The 12,247-nt window shown below is 44.0% G+C and overlaps 1 pseudogene; it reads left to right on the forward strand.

Moving 5' to 3' along the window:
- The first annotated feature begins 6,520 nt into the window (after positions 1-6,520).
- Positions 6,521-7,421, forward strand: LOC116476091 (protein MEMO1-like; annotated as a pseudogene).
- The last annotated feature ends 4,826 nt before the right edge of the window (positions 7,422-12,247 follow it).

The following is a 12,247-nucleotide window of genomic DNA, read 5'->3' on the forward strand; positions in this document are numbered from 1 at the left end:
AAAAATGTAGTGTAATAAACTCTGTCCCAGAGGTGTGCATAGAACAAACATTCAGAAAATAATTTTAAAATTACCCCTTTCCTTTTGAAAAATGATATGTTGATGCTTTTGCTTTCTACAACCTAGTAAAAGAGAGATTCCAAAAGGTGAATTATTGATATTTAAAATTTTTTATATACAAAAATAGCAAAAGTTCATTTAAAAAATTTAAGCAATATAAAACTATAAAGCCCAGAGTAAAAGTGCCCCAATGCATGCACTTTTACATGGAAAAGAAGTCACAAATGTTATAATCCCCAAAACAAAGGCATGAGTAGTACTTTGCAGACACTTTCCCATGTTCATACACATATGGAACATATATGTAACAAAATGCTGCTTGAGTTCTTTCCTTTTGTCTTGAAATCTTGGCTAAATCTTCAAAGCTGAAGCCAGTCATTTCAACAAAGCCACACATTCTAAACACAGTGCCAAAGAGTTGCCCAAATCATCCTTTGGCCTTATAAAGAGTTGGCTAAGCTGGCCCTTCTACCTTGCCCCTCCACCCCATCTAGCTTCTAGAAGCAGAAGGTCAGTCTCCTGAAGGAGAAAGGGAATCATCCAGGTAAGTGAGGTGCACGCCCAGGGAAAAAGTGCTTTGGCAGAACCAGGAATGTCCCCCTCCAATCCCTCAGCCCAATCCAACCAAAAAGGGCACCAAGAGTGCCAATCATAGAGAAGGAGGGTGTCAGCACCAAAAGGAGACTGGCAACTGCATGCTTACTCAGCTGTGGGACTTTGTGAATGAGCCTGCAATGTGTCCCTTCACACGCGAACACCTAGAAACTGGCACCTGCTTTTCACCTGGAGATTCTGAAGGCACTAATGTCCCCATCCCCCCGAAGGCACTAAGGCTGACTGGAGCTTCAGAGAAGAGAGAACAGCAGCAGGATAAGGCGCCACACTCACCATTCAGCATGGCAATGGTGTGTGGTCTGAGTCCCTGGGAATTAGGAAAACACAAATGTAAATATTGAAACACCATTATCTGACAGGTTGGCAAAAATGTAAAAGATTGATAAAAATCCTGTGTTGGAAAAAGTGTGTGGAGAAAGGCACTCATACATTACATATAAGACTATGTCTTGGTCTTTTTTCTGTTGCTATAACTGAATACCACAGATCAATGTGTAAAGAATAGAGGTTTATTTAACTCACAGTTCTAGAGGCTGAGAAGTTAAAGGGCATGGCACCAGCATCTGGTGAAGGCTTTGTGCTGCCTCATAACATGGTGGAAAGTACCACAGGGCAAGAGAGGAAGCAAGAGGAAAGCAAGAAAGCCAACTATAACAACCCACTGTGACAGTAACTAATCCAGTCCCAAGACAGCAAGAAATCACTCACTTTCTCTAGCCAGCACTAATTCCTTCATGAGAGTGGATCCCTCATGATCCAAGGGCCTCTTAAAGGTGCCACCACCTGTCAACACCTTTACATTGAGGACTAGCCTCAACATGAGTTTTGATGGGGACAAACCATATACAAGGCATAGCTAACTACAAATATAAATACCTTCTTTGGATGACAATTGTCAGTGTCTAACAAAATGTTAAAGACATATGCCTTTTCAGCCAACAATTCCACTTCCAGCACTCTATTTAAAAAAATAATAATAATCTTCCAAACTTTTTGAGAGATGATTTCTATCCCATCAGTGTGGAGGTAGGAAGAGCAGAACTGGTGGGAGGCTTTGAACAAATTCACATAGGGAACAAAGAGAATGACTGTGAGGTTGAAGAAGAGGAGAGTGACTAGAGATAGTTAACAGGTTGAATTAACAGGACTTAGAGGCTCTCATGGATTGAACTGTGTCCCTCAAAAATGTATATTGAATTCCTAATCCCCAGTACCCATGAATGTGACCTTATTTGGAAATGGGGTCTTTGCTAATGTAATCAAGTTAAGATGAGGTCATATTCACACATTAGGGGGCTCCTAGTCCAATATGACTGATGCCTTTATAAAAAGAGAAGAGATACAGACATACAAGGAGAATGTCACATGATGATGGAGGTAGAGAAAGGAGCGATGCCTCCACAAGCCAAGGAATGTCAAGGATTGCCAGGATTACCAGAAAGGCATAGAACGGATTCTCCCCTGCAACCTTCAGGAAGAGCACGACCTTGCTGACAACTTGGATTTGGACTTCGAGACTCCAGATTTATGAGAGCACACATTTCTGTCATTTCTGTTGTTTTCAGCTACCCAGTTTGTGGCACAGTGCTCCTCTTTATCCACTGTTTCATGTTCCACAATTTTAGTTACGTGTGGTCAACTACAATTTGGAAATATTAAATGGAAAACTCCAGAAGTAAACAATTCATAGTTTTCAATTGTGCACCATTCTGAGTAGTGTGATATGATCTCACACTGTCCACTCCATGCCACTGGGACATGAATCATCCCTTTGTCCAGTGGATCCACGCTGTAGACACTGACCACCTGCAAATCACTTAGGAGCTGGCTCGGTTATCAGATAAAAAAAAAAAAGGCACAGTATATATAGGGTTTGATACTATCAGTGACTTCAGGCATCCAATGGAGTCTCAGAACATATCCCCCGCAGATAAGGGGGAACTACTGTGTTCTGTTACAGCAGCCCTGGGAAACGAATACAGAGGCCAACTGGCAAAAGTGGCCAGGAAGAGAGAAAATCAAAGATGACTTCAGATGAGTCTGGCTTGGGCCACTGTGTCCACACTAGTCCCATGAACTGTGCTGATAGATGTAGAAAACATAGAATGCGGAGCAGCTGGGTTGGGGCAGGACGTGAGTAAGGAATTTACTGTCTGATGTGGTAAGTCATGGCCCAGGGCCCACCTGTGTGGACATGTCCAGTCAGCTAAGCTGAGCAGAGAGGTCAAGATAGCCTGGACTATGGGGAATGGGTCTAAAGAGATGTCAAATTCAGTTTGAATCGTGTTAGCATTCAGATTGGAAAACCTTCACCTTCGTTCTCTCTAAGGTGAGAGCGACCCTACTCCATGGCAGAGAAATGCACCTCTTAGCAGAAACGCACCCAGAACAAGCATGGTGAGTTCTGGGATCTAGGTCCCTTTCCCGCTGAACAAGGATCCCCATCCTCGCTGACTCTTTAGAGCTGGTGTGGGTCCGCCCTGGCCTCTGGGCTTCCCCGTGAGCTGGACAGCACTGCTCCTCAGAGCATCGTGGAGACATCCTAAGAGAAGAGCCATGAGGCAGGGTCTCGGGGGACCTGCCTCTAACTTGGGGTGTGATCTGGCCTAGGCACTTAACGACTCAGAGCCTCTCCCTGGAAACCACTCACTGGGAAGTAACAGTGGAGCGACGCATAAAGGAAGGTGAGAACCAAAGTAACCCCATAGTTAGTTCAAGCATTTTACTTTACAGAGGAGCAATATCAGACATGCAGAAGTTAAGTGGTGTATTCAAGGTCACAGACAAATGGGTTTTGAAGTTGGAATTGAAAAGTGCTCTTTTCATTAAAGCATTTCTAAGGTCTCTTTCAGTCTTTAAATCCTCTGGTTATAAAAGCAATTTATAAATAGAATGGGGTGCTAGAAGTTTCTAAATACCACCAGACACCAAAAACTGCTGTTTAAAGAGAGCAACTAATTGGAATTCATCACAATTCAGAGGCCACGCATTAATTCTGTGCACTGGAGCAAGACCTGTATGGCAGATCATTTGAATGCAGGAGGTCAGTCAGATAGATTGCTTCTTTAGATCTTCAAGAACATTCAAGAACACTGTCAAAACCTTTCTGTTACAAACATTTGCATGTTGGATTTTCAATAATGTTTCCTGCTATAAAGAAATGGGGCGGCTTGAAAACTTGCCGCTGAATGCCCCCACCCCAGCTCAAAAAGGAAAACAAATGTGGTTGCAGCAGCTTTGCCCTAAAGTGGATATCCAGACAGAAATTGTGAAAAATAGCAACCAGTTGCTTCCCCAGCTGATCTGTTCATTGAAAATGAGCTTCCCTCAGGCCACATGGAGGCAGGCTCCAGGGTCTGAGCTAGACTTTGAATGTGTCTGACAAATGAAGAGAGAGGACGAGAGAGGTGTTCCCCTGCCACCAGCCACATCCAGATGTAATCACAGACCAAGGCTGGCTGCTGCTGGAAGCTGAGGCTTCCCAGGCAGAGAAGAAAGCAGCATCTCCTACCCTCCACCCACCCACCCATCCTAACTCCTCTTTCTCTTTTCTCTGTCTTGGACCATCCAGATTTCCCCTGAGCTTCCTTTCTCTTTTCTTTATCTTCAATCTTACTCTCCCCTCTCTGTCCTCTTTCTCTCTCTTTCATATCTTCCTCTTGACCATGTCTCTTCTCCCTAATACCCAACCCCAACTCTGGTCTGTCTATTCCTGGACAGACAGAAATGAAGTCACTTTCAACCAATAAAAATCAATAATTCCAATGCCATGAAAAGGCTAGTTGTATGGTAATGAGTAGGGCCAATCCTCTCCTCCTAATAGGGTGCAGTGACTCCAAATGGTCATGGGCTGGCCACCATGGAATCATCAGCCCCAGGAGGATACATCAAGCTCCATAAGGCAGTGCCATCTTGGTTCTCAGGTTCTCCGAATGGCCAAACATCAAAATCACCAGAATGGAAAACTGAGCGTGTATAGGAAGCTCTCTTTCCACTCCCAACATAAAGAATGGGTAGAAATATATGAGTGTGTGTGTGTGTGTGTGTGTGTGTGTGTGTGTGTGTGAATATACTAAATGCCACTAAACTGTACAACGACTAAAATGGTAAATGTCATGTACATTTTACCATGATAAAAATAACAAGGACAGCCAGAGTCAGTCAGTGCAAAGATAGGAAGAATATGAGGTTATAGTCATTGGAAGGAGAGGCCACCTGAGGGTGTGCGTGTGGACAGAGATAGAGATAGATAAAAGTTATGTAACATAGTCAAATTCAAAAGCAAGAAATGAAAATTTGAGAATAGCACCTTTAAGGACACAAGAGTGAGAAGGTGTTAAAGCCAAGTAGCCCTCAGTGAGTTAAGAAGAAATATATAATTCAGAACTAGGGTTGAAGCCCCAAGCACCTGCTCAGCAGGTGTTGGAACTGTGTTCTATGCATTAACAGTGAAAAAGCCAAATGCTGTCACTGAAGGTTGACCAGAAAACTCTACCCAAAGGTTATAAACATACTAGCATTTCTTCCAATAACTCTAGAGGCTGATTAAACCATAGCTCTAACAATGGTCCCTCTCTGAAGACTTTTATCCAGGCAGAAATCAGGACCAGAAGAATCTTTGCAACGAGCCGAGCATGGTGGCTCACACCTGTAGTCCCAGCACTTTGGGAGGCCAAGGCAGGCAGATCACGAGGTCAGGAGTTCAAGACCAGCCTGACCAACATGATGAAACCCTGTCTCTACTAAAAATACAAAAATTAGCCTTGGGTGGTGGTGTGTGCCTGTAATCACAGCTACTCAGGAGGCTGAGGCAGGAGAATCGCTTGAACCCAGGAGGCGGAGGTTGCAGTGAGCCAAGATTGTGCCACTGCACTCCAGCCTGGGCAACAGAGTGAGACTCCATCTCAAAAAGAAAAGGAAAAAAAAGAATCTTTGCAATGAAATCTCTTCCAACCCTGTACCTTGGGTCTCATGTTAGCAAATAAGCAGTTAACATAGAAATAGACCTTTGGTTTCCAAAGCTGAAACTTTGGAATTTTGCCTGGAACCAATCATTACTTTATTTGCCCAAATCCTATACCAGACATAGGTCATATGCATCCAACAGGCACCCCTTATTGGGTTTTTATGGATGTTCATTAGAAGCTCCTTTGTTGGCCAGGCCCTTTAGAGACACTCAGCTGGAAACACCAGCTGCTTCACCAAAGTTATGAATACGGCTGAGCCTTCCCCGAGGGTTGTAAAGCCTTAATGGAGTGGCAGCACGGTAGGGCAATTCAGGCCAGTTTAGGTTTTGTAGCATGCACATAAATGACTGTTTCCTGTCCTGCTCTGATTTTTCTGTTCAAACCCTTTCCATCCACGTGGGATAGTCACCTCCAGAATACTAACCTAAGGAAGGTGGTCTCCACTTATCCAGGCCACTGCCATATGGATTTACAAAGAGTTTTTCCACTCCCTCAGATGCTAATGCCTTCCCTTTGTACAGAATGTTTAACATTTACCAAATACTTTCACAGTACCATCCAGTTCCTATCATGTAGGTAATAGGGCCGGTGTTATTATTCTTGAGAAAAAGAGTGTCAGGGAGGTTTTGGGACTTGCCCAAAGATACACAGAAAAGCTGGAGCTTGCAGGTGTCCAGTCCACTCTACCAGGTGTCCAGGTGGCCTTTTCTTACAATGATCATGACCTTCCATTCTCCTTGTCTTGACATTGATTAACTCTGGCTCTTTATTTTTATTGTGGTAAAATATCCGTAACATAAAATTTACAATTTTTAAGCGTACAGTTCAGTGGCATTAAATATACTCACATTGTTGATTCATCCTTGTGCACCACAGGCGGCACAGGCATCAAGATGTCCAAACGAGTGGTCCGCTGGGAAGCCAGACACTCTGGGAGCTGGTACTCTGCCTCAGGACCACAGCTGAACACACAGCTAGAAGGTTGGCTTTCACAAGTACAGTCTACAAAAAGACCTGCTAGAGCCATTATTGCACTCCGTGCAGGATATACGTACTGTGGGTCTTGTGCCACCCATGCTTATAAACAAGTGGCTCTGTCTATTACCCAGGGAATTTTCATCCTTGGGACTTCTCATCATGTGTCCCTCTCTCAGTGTGCACTTTCCAGTGTGGATATAGGTAGGACACCTCTGTATGACCTTCGTATTGACCAAAAGATTTACAGAGAACTGTGGAAGAAAGGAATGTTTGAACGCATGTCTCTGCAGACAAAGATGAACACAGTATTGAAATGCATTTGCCTTATACAGCTAAAGCCATGGAAATCCATAAGGATGAGTTTACCATTGTTCCTGTACTGGTTGGAGCTCTGAGTGAGTCAAAAGAACAGGAATTCAGAAAACTCTTCAGTAAATATCTAGCAGATCCTAGTAATTTCTTTGTGGTTTCTTCTGATTTTTGCCATTGGGGTCAAACATTCCGTTACAGTTACTATGATGAATCCCAGGGGGAGACTTATAGATCCGTTGAATATCTAGATAAAATGGGTATGAGTATTATAGAACAATTAGACCCTGTATCTTTTAGCAATTACTTGAGGAAACACCATAATACTATATGTGGAAGACATCCCTTTAGGGTGTTAAATGCTATCACGGAGCTCCAGAAGAATGGAAGAATATGAGCTTTTCCTTTTTGAATTATGCCCAGTCAAGCCAGTGTAGAAACTGGCAAGACAGTTCAGTGAGTTACGCAGCTGGAACACTCACAGTCCACTGAAGCTCTGAATCCTCGGGGAGGCCACCTGCACATTCTCATACTCTGTCCAGGGTCCCAGCCTAGCCTTTACCAAGATACTGGTCCTGGTTTGGGGGGATTCTGAAACCTCAAACTAATAGAACTTTCTTCTCTTTTTTTCTAGTAGGCATAGTCCTTCCTTAATTTCAACTCATTAAAAAAATGCTTTATAGTTTAGGGCAGTGGAAGGAAGGCTGGCATCAAAATATTTTGATCAAAAAACATAACGATGTAAAGGCTCAGTTGTGGCAGACAGCTTTGAAAGAAACTTAAAAAGCATTTACCGTATCCTAAATTTGCACTCTTTGCAGACTTGTGCACATATATTCCGCTTTCAGAATAGTTTTGCAAATTGTACACAAACAAACAAAAAGGTGGAAGCTTTTCAATAAATAAATTGCATTTATAAATGATCTGTATGATAATAAATCTCCAGTTATAGTCAATTACTACCCATGCTGTACAACAGATACCTTCTAGTTTAGTTGCTAACAAAGGGCTACACAATTCAAAATAAATAAATAAATTAATTAATTCACATTGTTATGCAACCATTATCATCAACCATCTCCAGAACTTCCTCCTCATCCCAAACTGAAACTCTGTTCCCATTAAACAGTAACTTCCCATTCCCCTCTTCCCCTAACTCTGGGAACCACAATTCTACATTCTGTTCTCTGAATTTGACTACTCTGGGAACCTCATATAAGTGGAATCATACAGTATTGGTTCTGTTTCTGGCTTTTTTCACTTGGCATAATGTTTGCAAGGATCATCCATATTGTAGCGTGTGTCAGAATTTCAATTATTTTTAAGGCTGAATAATATCCTATTTCATCTCTATATACAACCTTTTGTTCATCCATTCATTTGTTGATGGTGCCCTGCACTCCTACTTCCTTTTTTAGGAAATAGCACGTCATTTTTTTTTTTTTTTTTGAAACGGAGTCTCGCTCTGTCGCCCAGGCTGGAGTGCAGTGGCGCGATCTCGGCTCACTGCAAACTCCGCCTCCTGGGTTCACTTCATTCTCCTGCCTCAGCCTCCTGAGTAGCTGGGACTACAAGCTCCCACCACCACGCCCGGCTAATTTTTTTGTATTTTTAGTAGAGACGGGGTTTCACCGTGTTAGCCAGGATGGTCTCGATCTCCTGACCTCGTGATCCACCCGCCTCGGCCTCCCAAAGTGCTGGGATTACAGGTGTGAGCCACCGCGCCCAGCTCACTTTTTTTTTTTTTTTTTTTAAGAAATTATCTTCCCCGTTGGGTAAAGTCTGGTGGAAGTATTAAGATTTTCTGGGCAGAAAACAACCCAAACAGCTGCTTTCTCTTAGAACTTGAAACCCAAGCAACCTGATAAATAGAATAAAAATGAAATAGGCCTTTAGAAAATATATACACAGCTCTACCCAGGCAAGGCCGAATTGTAGTTTTGGCTACATAGAGATGTTCCCATTCTAATTCATTTCCAAGCCTGGCTTTCCACGCTTCCCCTGGATTATGCAATTTACACCGTGGCCAATGTTAGATTCTGCTGCTGGAAACCAAAGAATTATCACATTCGTCAAAACTAAATAAGCGGTACCCCGCTCTACAGCCTCCATTCTAGCTATGGGCATGACTTATTTCCTCCTTAAAGAATGCATCTAGGCCGGGTACAGTGTCTCACGCCTGTAATCCCAGCACTTTGGGAGGCCGAGGTGGAAGGATCACTTGAGGTCAGGAGTTTGAGACCACCCTAGCCAACATGGCAAAACCCTGTCTCTACTAAAAATACAAAAATTAGCTGGGTGTGACGGTGAGCACCTGTAATCCCAGCTACTCGGGAGGCTGAGGCAGGAAAATCACTTGAACCCAGGAGGGAGAGGTTGCAGTGAACCGAGATCGCACCACTGCACTCCAGTCTGGGCAACAGGGGCAGACTCCCAAAAAAAGAATGCATCCAGTGTTTATTTTTGTATCAACTTACATAGATTTGTGGGGACACGATGCAGAATGCAGAATGCAGAAAGTAAGGGGTAAGGAGAGGGGAAAACAGGATAGGACTGTGGTACCCTCTATTTGTCCCGCAGATGAACTTGAATTTCCTTTAAAAACCTATTTAGATTCACCTTTGCTTATTTTTATGTCAAATCTGGGCCAAAGATATAAGGACATAGCTACCAGTATTTCCAGGCTTTACAATTCCTTCCAGTCTGGTCTCCTCAGATATCTTGGGGGTCTTTGAAATATGTTTCTAGGATGGTCTATTTTCCTAAGTGTTCTGCAACACCAAATACCATCAGTAATACTCCTGCTTTCTCCTACAAAAAAAGAATTCTATTTCCCTCAAAATATTCATTCAACCAGTCAAAAAATATTAACTGAACACTTAAAATATACCAGGCACTGGGCTAAGTCTATGGACACAGAAACAAAAGGACAGACATGCCCTCTATCCTCAGGAAACGTGCCTTTCAGTGGGAGAGGTCGGTAGTAATTAAATGATAGGGCAAAAATACATAAAATTCCAACTCAGCTAGCTGAGAACTTTGCAGCAGTATGCCACCTGGTCAGGGATGCAGAAAAGGCTTCTCCAGAAAAGGGTTACTGAAATTAGGTTTTCTGTGTTGTTTTGTTTTGAGAAGGAGTTTCACTCTTGTTGCCCAGGCTGGAGTACAATAGTGCGATCTCGGCTCACCGCAACCTCTGCCCCCCCGACCCCTGGTTCAAGCAATTCTCCTGCCTCAGGCTCCCCAGTAGCTGGGGTTACAGCCATGCACCACCACACCCAGCTAATTTTGTATTTTTCGTAGAGATGGGGTTTCTCCTTGTTGGTCAGGCTGGTCTCAAACTCCCAACCTCAGGTGATCCACCCACCTCAGCCTCCCAAGTGCTGAGATTACAGGTGTGAGCCACCACGCCTGGCCCGAAATGAGTTTTTAAAGCTTAGTATGGCTGGGTGCAGTGGGTCACATCTGTAATCCGAGCACTTTGGGAGGCCAAGGCCGGTGAATTGCTTGATCCCAGAAGTTCAAGACCAGCCTGAGCAACATGGCAAGACCCCATCTCTAAATAATAATAATAATAAAAGACCAGTAGACTAAGCAGGGGTTACAGAGGCCTAGAGGAGGAAGAAAGGGCTTTTGCAGAAAAACAGCCAAGGCAAAAGTTCTATGCTTGAAGACACCCTAGCATCTCTGTCTTATAAAATTTCTATGGAAAAACCTCCATTCTTATGCGACCTGAGTTTTCACATGAATTTTCTTTCTGAAATTGCTTTAATATGCCATACCTAATGCTGAACTCACAACAGCCCTGTTAGACCAAGAATTATCAGGTTTAGGCAAGGTCCTAGCATCTGTAGCTCATTTTTGCCCCACCTCTTTCGCTTCCTCTGCACACACATCATCCACTTGACCTTCACCTCCAGGTTCAGCCCAGCTGAGCCTTCCTGGGCTGAGAAAGGAGTGATTCAAGGACTCCAGGTTCAAGTCAATGTGGCGGCTAGCTTATCCCTGACACGGTGCCTCAGTTCTGATAATAGGTCACTAAGATAAGACTCTCTAAGTTCCCTGAAAACTTGACAAAAACTCCCTGCCTGGATAACCCTGCCGGTGCTCCCATCACTGTCTAGCACTGGGGTTCTGCCTGGCTTTTTTCCTATCTCCCTGCTGGGAATCAGAGCCCCACCCCTGAATTCTAGCAGAGCCCTGCTGTCTAAAACAAGGTTTCCTGATGCCACACTCTGCTTGCCAGAATTTGGGAACCTCTCCTGCTTCCCACTGTAATGCCCTGGCCCTGTTAGGACAGGAGGTGCCCTTCTGCTTCCCCCTGCTTGCAGCAGCCACCCCCTCATGGTCATTGCCATAGTCATGCTCTCAATTCCTATCAGAGCTCTGCTGGGTGTCCTGCCCTTCAGCACTTGCCTCAGTCCTTTGGGAACATCAGATGCAGCGCCCTGCCCCTTACTAGTCTCCTACAACTAACCAGGCCATAGCCCAGTCGCACCACCAGGCCCCAGCCTGAAACACAGCAGAGTCATCTCTCCTAAAACTCTGGTCTAGGACTCTTTCACACTCCATCCAAGTAAATAAAACTAGCTCTGCAAACTGGGATTTGTGAGCTCCGATTCAGACGTCAAAAATAATTCATGATTAGAGAAGGATTTTATTTTCATTGTACTGAAAATAAAGGAGTGTCGTTGTACTCAGTATATTTCCTTGGCTTCATTGCAGAATGCTATTTTGATCAGCCATCTTCAGCCTGATGAAACTCATACTGTCTACAGAGGGACAGAGACCATGAGCCATAGACCGAGGGGCCAAGGGCTATGATGATTAGGTCAGGATATACAGTGAGATCTCACCCACTTCCCCTCCCTGAAGTCGGCCAGGATTTCTGCAGGGACAGGCTGCAGAGAGCCACCGAGTTTCTCTGCTCAGCTCTCAGCAGCATCACGCTCCCAGCCCAGGGCTTTCCCACACCAGGGCACTCAAGGCAGTAGAAAAGTAAAAAACATCAATTCTTTTCAGTATTGAGCAGCCCCATATAAGGAAACACTTAGCTAAAAAGGAGCCTATATTTGCCCAGCTATCTTAGCAATCACTGTACCTAGGAGGGCATTTCAGCACGAGTTAGCTCACATGCCATGTCAACGGTAACAACCAGCCAGGCTGGACTTTTTTTTTTCCTGTTTCTGATCTTCGGCACAATTTGAAAAGAAGATAAGATGGGTGTCTCCCAACATGTCCCCGTTCCCTGACACTCAACCAGAACAGAACCACTCAGCCATTTCCTTGAAAACTGCACGGGTTGCAGAAAGGCCAAG

This window comes from Hylobates moloch, unplaced genomic scaffold (assembly GCF_009828535.3).
Source record: "Hylobates moloch isolate HMO894 unplaced genomic scaffold, HMol_V3 SCAFFOLD_2, whole genome shotgun sequence".
NCBI lineage: Eukaryota > Metazoa > Chordata > Mammalia > Primates > Hylobatidae > Hylobates > Hylobates moloch.